At 48.2% G+C, this 21,097-nt stretch overlaps 1 pseudogene; it reads left to right on the top strand.

The window, feature by feature from the left end:
- The first annotated feature begins 9,447 nt into the window (after positions 1-9,447).
- LOC121535673 overlaps positions 9,448-21,097 on the top strand; it is an 83,260-nt pseudogene continuing 71,610 nt past the window's right edge.

The raw sequence follows: 21,097 nt of genomic DNA, 5'->3' as shown, positions 1-21,097 counted from the left end.
GTGTACTACAGGCATTCTGTCAACACTGCATCCCAACTGGCAACCTATTGTCTACTACAGGCATTCTGTCAACACTGTGTCCCAACTGGCAACCTATTGTGTACTACAGGCATTCTGTCAACACTGCATCCCAACTGGCAACCTATTGTCTACTACAGGCATTCTGTCAACACTGTGTCCCAACTGGCAACCTATTGTACTACAGGCATTCTGTCAACACTGCATCCCAACTGGCAACCTATTGTCTACTACAGGCATTCTGTCAACACTGCATCCCAACTGGCAACCTATTGTCTACTACAGGCATTCTGTCAACACTGTGTCCCAACTGGCAACCTATTGTCTACTACAGGCATTCTGTCAACACTGTGTCCCAACTGGCAACCTATTGTGTACTACAGGCATTCTGTCAACACTGTGTCCCAACTGGCAACCTATTGTGTACTACAGGCATTCTGTCAACACTGTGTCCCAACTGGCAACCTATTGTGTACTACAGGCATTCTGTCAACACTGTGTCCCAACTGGCAACCTATTGTGTACTACATGGCATTCTGTCAACACTGTGTCCCAACTGGCAACCTATTGTGTACTACAGGCATTCTGTCAACACTGTGTCCCAACTGGCAACCTATTGTGTACTACAGGCATTCTGTCAACACTGTGTCCCAACTGGCAACCTATTGTCTACTACAGGCATTCTGTCAACACTGTGTCCCAACTGGCAACCTATTGTGTACTACAGGCATTCTGTCAACACTGTGTCCCAACTGGCAACCCATTGTGTACTACAGGCATTCTGTCAACACTGTGTCCCAACTGGCAACCTATTGTGTACTACAGGCATTCTGTCAACACTGTGTCCCAACTGGCAACCTATTGTCTACTACAGGCATTCTGTCAACACTGTGTCCCAACTGGCAACCTATTGTGTACTACAGGCATTCTGTCAACACTGTGTCCCAACTGGCAACCTATTGCCTATAGTGCACTACTTTTGACCAGGGCTAACGTGAATCGTTTCAGCTCCATTCAGCTCCATTCAGCTCCATTCAGCTCCATTCATTAGGCTGCATTTCTACCTGCAACGGACCAAAAGTTTCAATCAAAGAAGTAGAATCATTCAACTCTCTAAGTAGTGTACAGCCCAGCAGAAAGACCCGGGTTTCCATTAGGAACATTTGACCAGCAGCATTTTAATTTACCGGACATTTGACTGGCAGCATTTTAATTTACCAGAGATTTGACCGGCAGCATTTTAATTTACCAGACATTTGACCGGCAGCATTTTAATTTACCGGACATTTGACCGGCAGCATTTTAATTTACCGGACTTTTGATAAATTTACTGGACCCATATGCATTGGGTGTGTAACCTGATTAGGGCGTCCTCCAACAGTGCTCAGAATGACAGAAATCACATTTTAGATTATGGTAATTAATCTTAACAGAACATACAAGTCGAGGATGCAATGACGTGTGTCCTTACCGTGCGTTTTGAAGATGTTAGAACAACTGTCCACATTTTACTTTTCCTCAGCCGACAAGACGAGTAACGAACAGCAAAATCACCAGCCTGTGCATAGGCGGCGCGTGAGTTTCAAGTTTGGGGAAGCACATTCCCACCATAAAAATGCACCTTTATAGTAAAGCATTCCATGCATCACCACATTTTCAGACTTATATAAGATAGCGTACTATTCATAATGTGATGAGTAGATTGGATAGTCATAATTTAGGCTAATAATGTACACTGAATAAAACTATGAACACAATATGTAAAGTGTTGGTCCCATGTTTTATAAGCTGAAATAAAAGATCCCAGAAATGTTCTATACACACAAAAAGCTTATTTCTCAAATGTTGTGCACAAATTTGTTTACATCCCTGTTAGTGAGCATTTCTCCTTTGCCAAGATAATCCATCCACCTGACAGGTGTGGCACTATCAAGAAGCTGATTAAACAGCATGATCATTACACAGGTGCACCTTGTGCTTGGGACAATAAAAGGCCACTCTAAAATGTGCAGTTTTGTCACACAACACGATGTCTCAAATTTTGAGGGAGCGTGCAATTTTAAATATGTATTTTGCCATGTGCAGTGCATTCGAAGAGTATTCAGACCCCTTGACTTATAAGGAAATGTGTGTGTGTGTGTGTATATATGTGTGTGTGTATGGATGTGTGTGTATATGTATGTGTGTATATATATATATATATGTATGTATGTGCATATATATGTATGTATGTATGTATATATGTATATGTATGTATATATGTGTATATGTATGTATATATATATGTATGTATGTATGTATGTATATATGTATATGTATGTATATATGTGTATATGTATGTATATATGTGTGTATATGTATGTATATATATGTGTATATGTATGTATATATATGTGTGTATATATATATGCATGTATACATACATACATATGAGAAGAAAAACATTTGGGGGATTGGAAGTGATGCAGACAATTACATTGATGGAAGTTACAATCTATCTGAAATATTAAAGCTGATCTACCCCCATAAAAAAGACACAAAAACACTGCGCCCTAGAAACAGAGCGCCCTAGAAACAGAGCGCCTGATACCACGCCCTAGAAACAGAGCGCCCTAGAGACAGAGCGCCTAGAGCAGCGCCTGAGAAACAGAGCGACCTAGAAACAGAGACGACCTAGAAACAGAGCGCCTGATACACGCCTAGAAACAGAGCGCCCTAGGAAACAGAGCGCACCTAGAAACAGAGAGAGCGCCCTAGAAACAGAGCGCCTAGAAACAAGAGCGCCCTGATACACGCCCTCAGAAACAGGCGCCCTAGGAAACAGAGTGCCTGATACCGCCCCTAGAAACAGAGCGCCCTAGAAACAGAGCGCCCTAGAAACAGAGCGCCTGATACCATGCCCTAGAAACAGGCGCTCTAGAAACAGCGCCCAAGAAACAGAGCGCGCCTGAGAAACAGAGCGCCTAGAAACAGAGCGCTGATACCGCCCGTAGAAACAGAGCGCCCTAGAAACAGAGGTTCCTGATCATGACGCCAGAAACAGAGCGCCCTGAGAAACAGAGCGCCCTTGAAACAGAGCGCCCTAGAACAGAGCGCCCTAGATACACGCCCTGAACAGGCGCCCTAGAAACAGAGCCCTTACCACCTAGAAACAGAGCGCCTGAAAACAGAGCGCCCAGAAACAGAGCGCCCACTAGAACAGAGCGCCTGATACACACCCTAGAAACAGAGCCCTAGAAAAACAGAGTGCCCTAATAACAGAGCGCCCTAGAAACAGAGCGCCTGAAAATCAAGCGCCCTAGAAACAGAGCGCCTTCGATACCATGCCCTAGAAACAGAGCGTCTAGAAACAGCGCCCTAGACGGGCGCCCTAGAAACGGGCGCCCCTAGACGAGGCGCCACTATGACACGCCCTAGAAGCAGGCCCCCAGGCAGCAGGTTCACTGTTCACGCCTAACAGAGCGGCCCTAGAAACAGGCGCCTAGAAACAGAGCCCCTAAAACGGCGCCTGATCATCCCACAAGAACAGGCCCCTAGAAACAGAGCGGGCCGTAGAAACAGAGCCCTGATGCACGCCCTAGAAACAGAGCGCCCTAGAAACAGAGCGCCTGATACATCATCCTCTAGAAACAGACGCCCTAGAAAAACAGAGCGCCCTAAAAACAGAGCCGCCCTAGAAACAGAGCGCCTGATACCAAGGTTTGCCCTAGAAACAGGCGCCTGATACCATGCCCTAGAGAACAGAGCGCCTAGAAACAGAGCGCCTGATACACGCCCAGAAACAGAGCGCCTAGAAACAGAGCACCCCAGAAACAGAGTGGCGCCTGATACACGCCCTAGAAACAGAGCGCCCTAGAAACAGAGCGCCCTAGAAAACAGAGCGCCTGATACACGCCCTGAAACAGAGCCCCTAGAAACAGAGAGTGCCTGATACACGCCCTAGAAAACAGAGCGCCTAGAAAGCAGAGCGCCCTAGAGACAGAGCCCTAGAAACAGAGCGCCCTGAAACAGAGCGCCCGATACCACCCTAGAGACAGACGCCTAGAGACAGAGAGCGCCTAGAAACAGAGCGCCCTGAAGCAGAGCGCCTGATACACCCCCTAGAAACAGAGCGACCTAGAAACAGAGCGCCCAGAAAACAGAGCGCCCTAGAAACAGAGCGCGCCTAGAAACAGAGTGCCTGATACACGCACAGCCCTAGAAACAGGCGCCCTAGAAACAGAGCGCCTGATACACGCCCTGAAACAGAGCGCCCAGAACGAGCGCCCTAGAAACAGAGCGCCTAGAAACAGAGCGCCAGAAAGCCCTAGAAACAGAGCCCTAGAAACAGAGCGCGCCTAACTAGAAACAGGCCCCTAGAAACAAGAGCGAAACCCGATACAACACCCTAGAAAACAGAGCGCTAGAAACAGGCGCCTAGAAACAGAGCGCCCTAGAAACAGAGTGCCTGATACATCGCCTAGAAACAGAGCGCCCTAGAAACAGAGCCCCTGAAACAGAGCGCCCTGAACACGCCTGAAACAGAGTGCCCTAGAAACAGAGCGCCCTAGAAACAGAGCGCCTAAGAAACAGCGCCCTAGAAACAGGGCGCCTGATCTACAGCCCTAGAAACAGAGCGCCCTAGAAACAGAGCGCCCTAGAAACAGAGCGCCTTAGAAACAGAGCGCAGAAACAGAGCGCCTGATACACGCCTAGAAACAGAGCGCCCGGAACAGAGCAGCCTTAGAAACAGAGCGCCTAGAAACAGAGCGCCTGATACACGCCCTAGAAACAGAGCGCCCTAGAAACAGCCCCTGAGCAGTGCCTGATACACGCCCTAGAAACAGGCCTACCGCCCTAGAAACAGAGCGCCCTAGAAACAGAGCGCCTGATACATCGCCTAGAAACAGAGCGCCCTCCTAGAAACAGTCGCCCTGAAAACAGAGCGCCTAGAAACAGAGCGGCCTGAAGCAAACCTAGAAACACCCCAAAGAGCTTCCCCTAGAAACAGAGCGCCCTAGACAGAGCGCCCATACCAGCCCTAGAAACAGAAGCGCCCTAGAAACAGAGCGCCCTAGAAACAGAGCGCCTGATCATGAGCCTAGAAACAGAGCGCCTGATACCATGCCCTAGAAACAGCCCCTGAGCGCCTGATACACGCCCCCCTAGAAACAGGCGCCCACTAGAAACAGCTGAGCGCTAGAAACAGCCCTGATCCATGCCCTAGAAAACAGAGCGCCTGATACCATGCCCTAGAAAGGGCCCTGATACCATGCCCTAGAAACAGAGCGTGCCCTAGAAACAGAGCGCCTGATACACGCCCCTGAGAAACAGAGCGCCCTAGAAACAGAGCGCCCTAGAAACAGAGCGCCTTGAAACAGAGCGTCCGCCTAGAAACACGAGCGCCCCTGAAACCAGCGCCTAGAAACAGGCGCCTGATACATGCGCCTAGAAACAGAGCGCCTGAGACAGGCGCCCTAGAAACAGAGCGCCTGACCCTGGAAACAGAGCGCCTGAAACAGAGCGCCCTAGAAACAGAGCGCCTAGGAAACAGGCGCCCTCAGAAACAGAGCGCCTGATACACGCCCTAGAAACAGGCTGCCCTAGAAACAGAGCGCCTCTTCCTCCTAGAAGGGTAGAGCGCCCTGAACACGCCTTCCATCCCTGGAAACAGAGCGCCTATCATGCCTAGAGCAAGCCTGAAACAGGCGCCCTAGTCAGAGCGCCCTAGAAAGCAGAGCGCCCTACAAACAGAGCGCCCTAGAAACAGAGCGCACTAGAAACAGAGTGCGCCTGATACCATGCCTAGAAACAGAGCGCCTATCCCTAGAAAACAGAGCGCCTCCCCAGAAACAGAGCGCCCTAGAAACAGAGCGCCTGATACAACGCCTAGAAACAGGGCGCGCCTAGAAAGCAGAGCGCCCTAGAAACAGAGCGCCTGATACACCCGCGCCCCCTAGAAACAGAGACGCCTGAGAAACAGAGCGCCTCCGTCCCTAGAAACAGAGCGCCCTAGAAACAGAGTGCCTGAGAGCGCCCTAGAAACAGAGCGCCCTAGAACGCGCCCTAGAAACAGAGCGCCCTAGAAACAAGCGCCGATCCCCTAGAAAGCGGCGCCTAGCAGAGCGGCCCTGGAAAACAGAGCGCCCTAGCCTCCCCCCTAACCCCCTAGAACAGAGCGCCACTAGAACGGGCCTTAGACGTCCTGATGCAAACCAGCCGGCCCCAACAGGGCGCCCTGATGCCTTACTCCTAGAGACACGTGCCTAAAACAGAGCGCCCTAGAAACAGGAGCGCCCTAGAAGCCTACAACAGAGCGCCTAGAACAGAGCGCGCCTAGAAAGCCCTAGAAACAGAGCGCCTAGAACAGACTGGCGCCTAGAAAGCCCTAGAAACAGAGCGCCCTAGAAACAGAGCGACCCGATACCACACCCTAGAAACAGAGCGCCCTAGAAACAGAGCGCCTAGAAACAGAGTATACGCCCTGAAACAGGCGCCTGACACAACGGGCGCCTATACCGCCCTAGAGCACAGAGTGCCCTAGAAGCAGAATTCCTGTCCCTTAACGATCCTAGAACGAGTCCAGTGCCCTAGAAACAGAGGTGCCCTAAACAGAGGGTGCCCTACAGAGTTCTAGGAACGAGTCCAAGTACCAAGGTCCCATCTCCCTAAAACAGTGCCCTAGAAAGAGCAGAGTGCCTGAGACAGAGTCCTGAAATCCTAAAACCAGAGTCCCTACAGAGTCCTTTCAAGCGCCTAGAGCAGGGTTCCTTATACGCCACACAAACCGGCGCCTAAAGCAGGCGCTGCAGAGCCCCTAACGAGGGCGCCCTAGAAGCAGAGCCCTATACCATCCCTAGAAGCAGAGCGCCTTAGAAGAGCAGAGCCCCTAAACAGGCGCCAGTGCACGCCTGCAGGCGCCTCGGAGCACAGGCGCCTGATCCACGCCCTAGAAACAGAGCGCCTAAAACAGAGCGCCCTAACAGTCCTATCCCCTAACAGGAGCGCCCTAGAAGCAGGGCGCCCTAGAAGCAGCCTCGGCGCCTAGACGGCGCCTGATCCCACTGGGGGCAGGCCCCTGGAGAACAGGCGCCACAAAAGCCCAGACAGCCCTGATGCCACTGCCCTAAACAGGCGCCCTACGAAACAACGCCTAAACGGGGCGCCTGATCCCCACAGCGCCCTAACAGGGCCCCTAGAAACAGAGCGCCCTAAAACAGAGCCCCTAGAAGCGCTGCACACCTCAATAATTTTATCTACCCAAAAGCTCAAACAAACATCTATTGTTCATGAAGTTTGTAAGATAAAGCAAAATAATCCTCAGAGTCCATGTTACGATGTGGCACAAACCAATGGTGCACTCGTACATGTAATGCAGTGGTAGTAATTTTGTAAGAAAGTTAAATCTTGTACTTGCCACGATTACGTGAAAATGAGAAATGTTGACGAGAGGGAGCAGTAGAAGCTGGCATCCTCTCCGATTGGTTCAAACACGCTTGGTTTGAATTACGGCGTGCTATAGCTACCTAGCTGTGTGTGTGTATATATGACATCCATTTTAATTGCTATGTTGTAGATTCATTGATGTATTCCTGATTGTAACAGTTGACGTTCTGTCTCTTCCCCAGGTGAAGAGCTGTTGTGTTAGCCCGTCTCGGACCACTGCTCCACCAGGTGTATCTATACCTCTGGGAATGAACTGCACTTCACAACCACTCACCAGGAGGGGGCGCTTTAGGACGACGCCACATCAATCACATAGCCGAGCTGGGAGCACCTTCATTCCTTTTAGCTAGATAGCCTTCCTTCCTATAGCTAGGATAGGCTTCTACTCCTTCCTATAGCTAGGATAGGCGTCCTTCCTTTAAGCTAGGATAGGCTTCCTTCCTTTGCTAAGATAGGCTTCCTTCCTTTAGCTAGGATAGGCTTCCTTCCCTTTAAGCTAGGATAGGCTTCCTTCCTTTTTTAGCTAGGATAGGCTTCTTCCTTTAGCTAGGATACTTCCTTCCTTTGAACTAGGATAGGCTTCCTTCCTTCCTTTAAGCTAGGATAGCTTCCTTCCTTTAGCTAGGATAGGCTTCCTTCCTTCCTTTAGCTAGGATAGGCTTCCTTCCTTTAGCTAAGATAGGCTTCCTTCCTTCTAGCTAGGATAGGCGTCCACTTCCTTTATTGCTGGATAGGTTCTTCCTTCCTTTAGCTAGGATAGGCTTCCTTCCTTCTTTAGCTAGGATAGGCTTCCTTCTTCCTTTAGCTAGGATAGGCTTCCTTCCCTTTAGCTAGGATAGGCCTTCCTTCCTATAGCTAGGGATAGGCTTCCTTCTTCCTTCTTTAGCTAAGGATAGGCTTCCTTCCTTCCTTTAGCTAGGACAGGCTTCCTTCCTTCCTATAAGCTAGGATAGGCCTTCCTTCCTATAAGCTGGGATAGGCGTCCTTCCTTCCTATAGCTGGGATAGGCGTCCTTCCTTAAGCTAGGATGGGCTTCTTCCTTCTTGTCGGATAGGCTTCCTTCCTTTAGCTAGGATAGGCTTCCTTCCTTTAGCTAGGATAGGCTTCCTTCCTTTAGCTAGGATAGGCCTTCCTTCCTATAGCTAGGATAGGCTTCCTTCCTTTAGCTGATAGGCTTCCTCTTTAGCTAGGATAGGCTTTTCCTTTAGCTAGGATAGGCTTCCTTCCTTTAGCTGGATATGGCTTCCTTCTTCTCATAGCTAGGATGGCTTCCTTCCTTCCTATAGCTAGGATAGGCTTCCTCTTCCTATAGCTAGGATAGCTTCCTTTTCCTTTAGCTAGGATAGTCTTCCTTCCGTTAGCTGATAGGCTTCCTTTTCCGTTAGCTAGGATATTTCTTCCTTCCTTTTAGCTAAGGATAGGCTTCCTTCCTTCCTTTGGCTAGGGATAGGCCCTTCCTTCCTTTAGCGTGGATAGGCTTCCTTCCCTTTAGCTAGGATAGGCTTCCTTCCTTTGTAGCTAGGATAGGCTTCCTTCCTTTTAGCTAGGATAGGCGTCCTTCCTATAGCTAGGATAGGCTTCCTTCCTTTAGCTAGGATAGGCTTCCTTCCTTTAGCTAGGATAGGCTCTCTTCATTCCTTTTTAGTGTGAGCCTGCAAGTCAGTCCTAGGGTTGAGATGCAGCTTTGATGCTGGTGGGTGATTGGAGCAGAGAGAGAGAGAGAGAGAGAAGCCCCAAACCCACAGAAGAGGATGGTTCATCAGTTCACTCTGATCTTTACGCTCTACCCTCACTCGGTTAAGCCCTTTACATTTATTAGTTATCCAGCTCCAACCGTTGAAGTCCGTGAGGCCTCATGTTTATATTCCCACTCCCACATTCAGTACTAGCCCTGCGCTCTGCTTGGTGACCTGGTTCTCTCCACCTCTCCGTTCCCCTCACGCCCCCTCCGGTCCCTGGGTGGGGATGTTTTGTCGGCTCTGAGGACTGCATGGCAGCGGAGTAATGAGAGGCCGGGTCTACAAGCTTAGGATCTTTGACAAGAGAGAAGGAGGCGGAGGAAAGGGGGAGGCAGAGGAAGGGAAGAGACATGTCGAAGACTGGAGGGAGCCGGTCCGGGCATGGCAGTCGCGAGCTCGGGGAGCAACTCTGGGGTGTCATGGTGGGCCCTAACTTCCAGGGTCGGGAAGAAGAATCGGCTGTGGGAACTTTGGAGAGCTTCGTCCTGGGGGAAGAACCTGTACACTAATGAATATGGCTATCAAACTGGTGAGTGGACCTAATTCTATAACATTATGACTACGAGGGTTACGATAGACTATTTAGTAATATGGGGATATAAACATGAGGTTAAGCGGTAGACTAGGGGGTCAACAATCTGCATTTTCAAAACACAGACCCTCCAAAATCTGTCTTTTTAATAGATTTCACCTGTGTTCAAATTAAACTACAGACAATAAATACATGGGTCCACTCTATTCTAGAATGCAGGATAATCCGGGTCAGTTCAAGAGCGGGTAGTTCTTTACCCTATTTTTCACATTTTAGTCATTTAGCAGACACTTATCCAGTAGCGATTTACAGTTGGTGAGTTCATCTGGCCCCCCATGGGAATCGAACCCCACAACCCTGGCGTTGCAGGCGCCATGCTCTATCAACTGAGCTACACGGACCTATGTAATTATAATCTCAAACAATAATCCCATTAATCTGAAACGATATTATAGCCGTGTTGTAGCCTAGTCTCGACAGGGTTGACGTGAAATAAGAACGCTATAAGTGCGTTGGAATAATGACACGCTTGCAACACGCGTCCAATTAATTAATTATTTATAGTATTCTGATATCATTCTTTCAGCATTCTTCATTGTAACCACAATGCAACAAATAATCACTCTAGGTTCGAACTCCAGCCAACAAACTAGTGTGAAAACGGTCACATGGCAAACATTGTCAACATAAAATAAGTGTGCACCTTAGCTTATCTTACTCCCATCATCTCCCTCCCTCTTTGCCATGTTTATTTTCTAATTTCACCACCCTGGCCAAAAGTGCTGACCCTAGCAAAGTCAACGTGTGTCGGGACTCCGGTGCCCCCATTTGATATTGTCATTAGTGTCTCTAGGTGATCACTGCCTATGCAGGAGAGTTTATTTTCAGTTCTTGCAACCTAATCCCCTTTTCAGTGGTAACGCTGGACACCAGGAGGGACCACAGCGTGAGCTGGGAACACATTCCAAGTGCCACTAACAGTTGACTTCCATACAAATACACCCTCCCCACAGAGCGAGAGAGAGAGAGAGAGGGTTTGGAGGATGGATGAGATGTTTCTAATAATCCAGCCGAGTCTATTTAAATATAACATGTTACCCATTTTCAGAATGAGAAAAATAATAATTGGCGTTCTGTTTTTTGTTTTCGCATGCCAATTCTGCATTAACGCGAACCCTGTGCACCAATGTCATGTGGTCCATCAAACTGGTGAGTAAATGAGGTTACGTACCACAATTACACATCACCTTTTAAAGGCGTCCTTGGTCAGCTGCCCCTTAGAGCCAACTTCTATGGTTTTAAACGGAGTCAGAAATATTCTTATTCGCTAGTGTCAATTGACTACAAAGTGTAAATAGGGATAATTTTGGTCATAAAAGTCAGCCTCGTCCCACCTCACCCCCCACAACGTTATTCCTCCTCTCTCCCTACAGCGTCCATCAGCAATTACATGCACATGACCAATTATGGAAATTAGGTGATGACGTCATTTCGCGGCGTTTAGGGACAGCCAATAGCCATGCCCTCCTTACTGAGGGAGTTGGCAACACTGGGACATGCCCACTTTTTTGCAAATTATGCCCAATGGCCACATAGTTGTTTTAAGCTAAAACAACCAACCAGATGTCTATTAGACCTGACCACTGTATTTTAATGACCCTTTTTCACTTGGTTTGTTTCGATCACCAATAGCCTTTCTCGTTCTGCAGTATGACATGGCAACGTCTCTACCCAGTATAGTGATGCAGGTCTTTACTGGTAACCGCTCTCGGTATAGTGATGCGGTCTTTACATGCTGAACGCTCTCAGTATAGGTGATGCAGGTCTTTACATGGCAACGTCTCAGTATAGTGATGCAGTGTCTTCACATGGCAACGCTCTCCAGTATAGTGATGCAGGTCTTCTACGCATACGCTCTCAGTATAGTGATGCAGGTCTTCTACATGGCAACGCGCTCAGTATAGTGATGCAGGTCTTTAGCATGGCAACCTCAGTATAGTGATGGGTCTTTACATGGCAACGGCTCTGTCCAGGTGATGCAGGTCTTTACATGTCAACGCTCTCAGTATAGTGATGCAGGTCTTTACAGTGGCAACGCTCTCGGTATAGTGATGCGAGTCTTTCAACATGGCAACAGCTCTCGAGTATAGTGATGCAGGTCTTTACATTTTTTTTTTTTTTTTTTTTATTTCACCTTTATTTAGTGTAAACCAGTTGAGAACAAGTTCTCATTTACAACTGCGACCTGGCCAAGATAAAGCATAGCAGTACGATAAAAACAACACACAGAGTTACATGTGGTGAAAACAAAACAAAAAATCAAAAAAATACAACAGAAATACAATTATTATACAGTGTGCAAATTTAGCAAGTTATGGAGGTAAGGCAATAAAATAGGCTATAGTGCCAAAATAATTTCAATTTAGTAATAACACTGGAATGATGTGCAAGAGATGATGTGCCAATAATGAGATACTGGGGGTACAGATGAGCAAAATAAATAACAATATAGGGATGAGAGGTAGTTGGGCGGGCTAATTTCAGATGGGCTGTGGGTGCAGTGATCGGTAAGGTGCTCTGACAACTGATGCCTAAAGTTAGTGAGGGGAGATAAGAGTCTCCCAGCTTCAGAGATTTTTGCAGTTTGTTCCAGTCATTGTGGCAGAGAACTGGAAGGAATGCTGAAAGGAGGTGTTGGCTTTGGGGAATGACCAGTGAGATATACCCGCTGAGCGCAGATTACGTGGGTGGGTGTTGCTATATGGTGACCAATGAGCTAAGATAAGACGGGGATTTGCCTAGCAGTGATTTATAGATGGCCTGGAGCCAGTGGGTTTGGCGAATTAATATGTTAGTGAGGACCAGTCAACAAGAGACAGGTCACAGTGTTGGTAGTTTAACAGGGCTTTGGGAGACAAAACGGATGGCACTGCTGATAGAGACAACATCCAATTTGCTGGAGTAGAGTGTTGGAGGCTATTTTGTAAATGTACATCACCAAGTCAGGATCGGTAGGATAGTCCAGTGTTTTACAGGGCATGTTTGGCAGATGAGTGAAGGAGGCTTTGATTGCTTTGAAATAGGAACCGATTCTAGATTTAACTTTGGATTGGAGATTCTTAATGCGAGTCTGGAAGGAGGAGTTTAAAGTCTAACCAGACACCTAGATATTTGTAGTTGTCCACGTACTCTAGGTCAAACCGTCTAGAGTAGTGATTCTAGTCGGGTGGGCGGGTGCAAGCAGCGTTCGGTTGAGAGCATGCATTTTGTTTTACTAGTGTTTAAGAGCAGTTGGAGGCTACTGTGAAGGAGTGTTGTATGGAATTGAAGCTCGTTTGGAGGTTTGTTAACACAGTGTCCAATGAAGGGCCAGATGTATACAAAAATGGTGTCGTCTCTAGAGGTGGATCTGGAGAGTCACCAGCAGCAAGAGCGACGTCATTGGATATACACAGAAGAAAAAGAGTTGGCCCAAGAAGTGAACCCTGTGGCACCCCATATGAGACTGCCATAGGGTCCAGACAACAGGACCTCCGATTCCCACACATTGAACTCTATCTGAGAAGTAGTTGGTGAACCAGGCGAGGCAGTCATTAGAGAAACCAAGGCTATTTTGTGCCAATAAGAATGCGGTGGTTGACAGAGTCAAAAAGCTTGGCCAGGTCAATGGCCAGGTACATGGGGCAGCTCTCAGTATGATGCCGGTCTTTTACGCATGGCAACTCTCTCGGTATAGTGATGCAGGTCTTTACATGGCAACGCTCTCAGTATAGTGATGCAGGTCTTTACATGGCAACGCTCTCAGTATAGTGATGCAGGTCTTTACATGTAGCAACGCTCTCAGTATAGTGATGCAGGTCTTTTACATGGCAACGCTCTCCAGTATAGTGATGCAGGTCTTTTACATGTGGCAACGCTCTCAGTATAGTAGATTTAGGTCTTTGTAATGGCAACGCTCTCAGTATAGTGATGCAGGGTCTTTACATGGCAACGCTCTCAGTATAGTGATGCAGGTCTTTACATGGAACGCTCTCAGTATAGTGATGCAGGTCTTTTACACGCTGGCAACTCAGTATAGTGATGCGGGTCTTTACATGCAACGCTCTCGGTATAGTGATGCAGGTCTTTACATGGCAACGCTCTCAGTATAGTGATGCAGGTCTTTACATGGCAACGCTCTCAGTATAGTGATGCAGGTCTTTACATGGCAAAACGCTCTCAGTATAGTGATGCAGGTCTTCAGCATGGCAACGCTCTCAGTATAGTGATGCAGGTCTTTAAGCATGGCAACGCTCTCAGTATAGTGATGCAGGTCTTTACATGGGAACGGCTCTCAGTATAGTGATGCAGGTCTTTACATGGCAACGCTCTCAGTACAGTGATGCAGGTCTTTCGCAACGCCAGTATAGTGATGCAGGTCTTTACATGGCAACGCTCTCAGTATAGTGATGCAGGTCTTTACATGGCAACGCTCTCAGTATAGTGATGCAGGTCTTTACATGGCAACGCTCTCAGTATAGTGATGCAGGTCTCTACATGGCAACGCTCTCAGTATAGTGATGCAGGTCTTTACATGGCAACGCTCTCAGTATAGTGATGCAGGTCTTTACATGGCAACGCTCTCAGTATAGTGATGCAGGTCTTTACATGGCAACGCTCTCAGTATAGTGATGCAGGTCTTTACATGTTGTATAATCGAGTGCTTTCCCCTACCAGCTCTTTCATTATTTGTAACTTTTATTTCTTATTATTTTGTATTGTATTCTTGGTGTGATTTCTTTTTTTTTTTGTGGTATTCTTTCTTAAAACTGCATTGTTGGTTAAGGGCTTGTAAGTAAGTATTTCACTGTAAGGTCTACACCTGTTGTATTCGGCGCATGTGACAAATCAAATTTGATTTTGAAACCGCTCGAGTCGAACAAATTTGAATATAATTTCACAATTTCATATGTACAACATCTAAAGACCTGAGAGGCGTTTCTAAAAGGAAGTTTTTGGAGCCTTCAGCCCTATTCAGACAGGACCTAGTATTAAACGTTGGTTATGTAATTATTACCCCTGCATGTGCATTATTCCAGAGGAAGATTCACAAGGGATTTGTTTTTCCAAATTGGCCCCTGTAGTTATGATAATTGTTTTATTACATTTAAATAGTCTTATGACGGAAGCCTGGAGGTTTTTAGCAGGTCCCCAGTGTCAGGTCTGGAACGTGAAGTCACGAGCTCTGCTGGTCGACTACTGCATAGCAGCCTAGCGGTGACAAAAGCCCTGGTCTGCCCTAGAAAGCCTATTTACAATTTTACATTTTAGTCATTTAGCAGACGCTCTTATCCAGAGCGACCTACAGGAGCAATTAGGGTTAAGTGAGCTCCTGAGTGGCGCAGTGGTCTAAGGCGCTGCATCGCAGTGCTAACTGTGCCACTAGAGATCCTGGTTCGAATCCAGGCTCTGTCGCAGCCGGCCGCGACCGGGAGACTCATGGGCGGCGCACAATTGGCCCAGCGTCGTCCAGGGTAGGGGAGGGAATGGCCGGCAGGGATGTAGCTCAGTTGATAGAGCATGGCGTTTGCAACGCCAGGGTTGTGGGTTCGATTCCCATGGGGGGGCCAGTATAATTTTTTTTTTTATTAACTGTAAGTCGCTCTGGATAAGAGCGTCTGCTAAATGACTAAAATGTAAATGCAAGTGCCTTGCTCAAGGGCACATCGACAGATTTTTCACCTAGTCGGCTCGGGGATTAGAACCAACGACCTTTCGGTTACTGGCACAACGCTCTTAACCACTAAGCTACCGTATTTAAATAAAAACAATTTTTTATAGCCGTTTTGGTCTCTAAAGTGAGTTTATTATGTTCAAGTTCGATCCCCTCTGTGAATTATTTTAAAGTTCGCAACAAATCGAGATATTTAGGGTGCGTTCGTAAATTAACTCTGGAGTGCCAGTGTGCGTGCGCTATGGATGTTCTTAAATTCAGAGGGTTGGCAGATTGTCCGTAGATTCAGAGCGTTTCGCTCTCTGAGCATTTAGAGAGCACACTGGACGCTCTGGCCGAGGAGTAGGGTTGATCCAAGCGTTCTGACCTCAAAATGGCAGTCAAGCACCCAAGCTAACTTGCTAAAATTGGCTAGCTTGCTAGCTACTTCCAGACACAATTGAGAGAACACCTCACTCTGACCATTTTACTCGCCCTAGCAGAGCTGGTTAGGCTGTTTTCACGTTATCCAGAGCGTTGGTGACTGTAACTGTGCTGCTGGCAACAATTTAATTATGTTTTTTTTTGCGAATTTTTACTGACACTGGTCATATTTAACAGGTTTTGCGTGTTCGTAAATTCATCAGTTATTCTGCGCTCTGGCACACTCAGACGAGAGGGCTCTGAAATCGGAGTAGATGGCCAGAGTGAATTCCACTCTGTATGTAGGCTGTATGCAGGCATGTTATGGTCATTTGCGTTCACAATCCCATCACACAGAGGTTATATCCATATACAAAATAAACATAATAATAAAAAAAATATTATTATAATAAAAAATTAAAGATATAAAAAAATAAAAAATAATAATAAAAATAATTATATATATATATATAAAACAAATGAAAATTACAAATATACTCTAGAATCAAAAAATTATAAAAAATAAATAAATTGTAAAGTGGTTGTCCCACTGGCTATCATAATGTGAATGCACCAATTTGTAAGTCGCTCTGGATAAGAGCGTCTGCTAAATGACGTCAATGTAAATGAGAGAAAACAAAATATTGATTAAGTCTTGGCTATAATCTGTCCTCAGCGAAATAGCCAAGCGGTCCCAAATGGTCAAGATGATCTACAGACTGTTCTTAGTGCCAGATCTGTTTCCCCCATCAGCCACTGCACCTGCTTCTTCAACTATTTTGTAAAAAAAATGATTTAGAGGCTATATCTAGAGGCCTGTGAGTTAGGGTCTCTTTAAGGGGAGGCCTATGATAAAAACAGTTATAAAAACACAAATAGAGTTCTACCATTTTCGGCAAGACGCCAGTATATGGGGCGCCCTTTTTCATGAGAGTGTGGTTGGTCGGAGGGATGGATTTGCCTCAAACAGATTATCGTTATATAATTCATTATGAAATAGAACATGCATGCATTACAGATTCCAGCTCCTTAATACCACTTACTAAATTGTTTTGTGAATGAGCGGCGCGGAGAGCAGGTTACATATGGCCGGCTGGTCTCAGCCTAGTGCAGCAGCTTTACGTTACCTCAAATATCACAGAGGGTATGTATCACTCACATAATACTATATTCCATTTAGCAGAGACTAAGCTATCAGGTACTCTATCTCACTAAACTGTCCCAGAGGTTTGGGTGGCTGACTCACTACCTGTTGTTGAGATGAGGAAGGGGTATTCAAATCTTGCCCTACGAGGGCCAGAGTATTGCTGGTTTTCTGTTATACCTGATAATTAATTGCACCCACCTGATGTCCCAGGTCTAAATCAGTCCCTGATTAGAGGGGACGCATGAAAAAATGCAGTAGAACTGGCTTGGAGGTCCAGGTTTGAATTAAAAGGTCTTCCATATAAACAAATTCTGTGCTGGGCCGCTAACTGACCTAGGTAGCCTTTCAGGTAGCTAACTGACCTAGGTAGCCTTTCAGGTAGCTAACTGACCTAGGTAGCCTTTCAGGTAGCTAACTGACCTAGCTAGCCTTTCAGGTAGCTAACTGACCTAGGTAGCCTTTCAGGTAGCTAACTGACCCAGGTAGCCTTTCAGGTAGCTAACTGACCCAGGTAGCCTTTCAGGTAGCTAACTGACCCAGGTAGCCTTTCAGGTAGCTAACTGACCCAGGTAGCCTTTCAGGTAGCTAACTGACCCAGGTAGCCTTTCAGGTAGCCTAGGTCAGTTAGCTGCCCAGTTCAGAATTTGTTAACTGACCCAGTGCTTGATGTCATTACACCCTGAGATGGACATCAACACACTTCTCTCTGTAGTGGGCAGGCCTGATCTCTCTGTAGTGGGCAGGCCTATTCTGTAGTGGGCAGGCCTATCTCTCTGTAGGCAGGCCTGACCTCTCTAGTAGCTGGGCAGGCCTGATCTCTCTGGTGGACAGGCCTGATCTCTCTGTAGTGGGCAGGCCTGATCTCTTTCTGTAGTGGGCAGGCCTGATCTCTCTGTAGTGGGCAGGCCTGATCTCTCTGTAGTGGGCAGGCCTGATCTCTCTGTAGTGGGCAGGCCTGATCTCTCTGTAGTGGGCAGGCCTGATCTCTCTGTAGTGGGCAGGCCTGATCTCTCTGTAGTGGGCAGGCCTGATCTCTCTGTAGTGGGCAGGCCTGATCTCTCTGTAGTGGGCAGGCCTGATCTCTCTGTAGTGGGCAGGCCTGCACAGATTGTGTGTCTGGTCTGGAACGTACCCATAAGGTTGAGCTGTACAGTAAACAGGACTCCTACTCCAACTGAGCCTCTGATTCACTTCTATAATACGTTTCTGAACTAGTTGTATCTGGAACGGACCCATAATGTTGAGCTGTATGTAGCGAATATAGAATAGCTAGTACTTTACTGGGAGAGACAGGACCTGGGAGAGACAGGACCTAGGAGAGACAGGAGTCTCAAGACAGGACCTGGGAGAGACAGGACCTGGGAGAGACAGGAGTGGTCAAGACGGGACCTGGGAGGGACAGGAGGGTGAGACAGGACCTGGGAGAGACAGGACCTGGGAGAGACAGGACCTGGGAGAGACGGACCTGGGAGAGACAGGACCTGGGAGAGACGGGACCTGGGAGAGACAGGAGGGTGGTTGATCTGTTTTACAAGACAGGACCTGGGAGAGACAGGACCTGGGAGAGACAGGACCTGGGAGAGACAGGACCTGGGAGAGACAGGACCTGGGAGAGACAGGACCTGGGAGAGACAGGACCTAGGAGAGACAGGACCTGGGAGAGACGGGACCTAGGAGAGACAGGACCTGGGAGAGACAGGACCTGGGAGAGACAGGACCTAGGGAGAGACAGGACCTGGGAGAGACGGGACCTGGGAGAGACAGGACCTGGGAGAGACAGGACCTGGGAGAGACAGGACCTGGGAGAGACAGGACCTGGGAGAGACAGGACCTGGGAGAGACAGGACCTAGGAGAGACAGGACCTAGGTTCAGAGACAGGACCTAGGAAAGACAGGACCTAGGGAGAGCAGGACCTGGGAGAGACAGGACCTGGGGGAGAGACAGGACCTGGGAGAGACAGGACCTGGGAGAGACAGGAGGGTGGTTGATCTGTTGTTCAAGACAGGACCTAGGAGAGACAGGACCTGGGAGAGACAGGACCTAGGGAGAGACAGGACCTGGGAGAGACAGGACCTAGGAGAGACAGGACCTGGGAGAGACGGGACCTGGGAGAGACAGGAGGGTGGTTGATCTGTTGTTCAAGACAGGACCTGGGAGGGACAGGACCTGGGAGAGACAGGACCTGGGAGAGAGCAGACCTGGGAGACAGGACCTAGGAGAGACAGGACCTAGGAGAGACGGGACCTGGGAGAGACAGGAGGGTGGTTGATCTGTTGTTCAAGACAGGACCTAGGAGAGACAGGACCTAGGAGAGACAGGACCTGGGAGAGACAGGACCTAGGAGAGACAGGACCTGGGAGAGACAGGACCTGGGAGAGACAGGACCTGGGAGAGACAGGACCTGGGAGAGACAGGACCTGGGAGAGACAGGAGGGTGGTTGATCTGTTGTTCAAGACAGGACCTAGGAGAGACAGGACCTGGGAGAGACAGGACCTGGGAGAGACAGGACCTGGGAGAGACAGGAGGGTGGTTGATCTGTTGTTCAAGACAGGACCTAGGAAAGACAGGACCTGGGAGAGACCAGGACCTGGGAGAGACAGGACCTGGGAGGGACAGGAGGGTGGTTGATCTGTTGTTCAAGACAGGACCTAGGAGAGACAGGACCTGGGAGAGACAGGACCTGGGAAAGACAGGACCTAGGAGAGACAGGACCTGGGAGAGACAGGAGCTGGGAGTAAGACAGGACCTGGGAGGGACAGACTGGGAGAGACAGGACCTGGGAGAGACAGGACCTGGGAGAGACAGGACCTGGGAGAGACAGGACCTGGGAGAGACAGGACCTGGGAGAGACAGGACCTGGGAGAGACAGGACCTGGGAGAGACAGGAGGGTGGTTGATCTGTTTTACAAGACAGGACCTGGGAGGGACAGGAGGGTGGTTGGTCTGTTGTTCAAGACAGGACCTAGGAAAGACAGGACCTGGGAGAGACCGAAGGGTGGTTGATCTGTTTTACAAGATAGGACCTGGGAGGGACAGGAGGGTGGTTGGTCTGTTGTTCAAGACAGGACCTAGGAAAGACAGGACCTGGGAGAGACAGGAGGGTGGTTGATCTGTTTTACAAGACAGGACCTGGGAGGGACAGGAGGGTGGTTGGTCTGTTGTTCAAGACAGGACCTAGGAAAGACAGGACCTGGGAGAGACCGAAGGGTGGTTGATCTGTTTTACAAGATAGGACCTGGGAGGGACAGGAGGGTGGTTGATCTGTTTCAAGACAGGACCTAGGAAAGACAGGACCTGGGAGAGACAGGAGGGTGGTTGATCTGTTTTACAAGACAGGACCTGGGAGGGACAGGAGGGTGGTTGGTCTGATGTACTAGACAGGACCTGGGAGAGACAGGACCCGGAGTGGTCTTGATCTGTTGTACTAGACAGGACCTGGGAGAGACAGGAGGGAGATTGATATGTTGTACAAGACAGGACCTTGGAAACACAGGACCTGGGAGAGACCGGAGCGTGGCATGGCGTTATCTAGCCTAGCCTACGAGCATGTTCCTCTGTAGAAGGGCAGGTAGACCTAAAGTCTTCCCGAATGCTTCCCATCCATTTTTTCAGCTGTTCGTGCACATTACATTTTTTCTCGAGGCAAGCCGAAGTTCGGTAGCCGAAGTCTACGCTCCTGTGTTGGTGATTGGTCAACAGTAGAGATTCTTCAATAAAGTCTTTGTTGTCATTAAACAAGAGACGACTCGTTTTCATGAACATTTTTTAACTTGAGAAATACTGCACCAAATACCTTAGATGTCAAACTGAGCAACTAAAACATCCTCAGGAAAAAAACCTCAAAATGAATGACAGATTTATTTTAGATCCATTCTGACTCTTTTTTGGCTACGGCGTCTCAAGATGGACAAACAGTACTAAGGGATTATGCGAGGCACAGACGTTCACTTCAACTAGCCGAGTTCTGCTCGGAGCAAACCTCCTTGTCCTCCCTTTCCGCTCCGGGCTAGCTGTTCACAACGTCCTGTTGGTTTAAAAGCAATCTGTTGGTTTTGGCTTGTTGGTTTTTGGTTTACACACGCTTGCTCAGAAAGCCCTCTCCTCTGTGGTTTGCTTGTG

Source organism: Coregonus clupeaformis, unplaced genomic scaffold (genome assembly GCF_020615455.1).
Source record: "Coregonus clupeaformis isolate EN_2021a unplaced genomic scaffold, ASM2061545v1 scaf0573, whole genome shotgun sequence".
Classification (NCBI taxonomy): Eukaryota; Metazoa; Chordata; class Actinopteri; order Salmoniformes; family Salmonidae; genus Coregonus; species Coregonus clupeaformis.
This window is presented reverse-complemented; position numbering and strand designations above follow the sequence as displayed.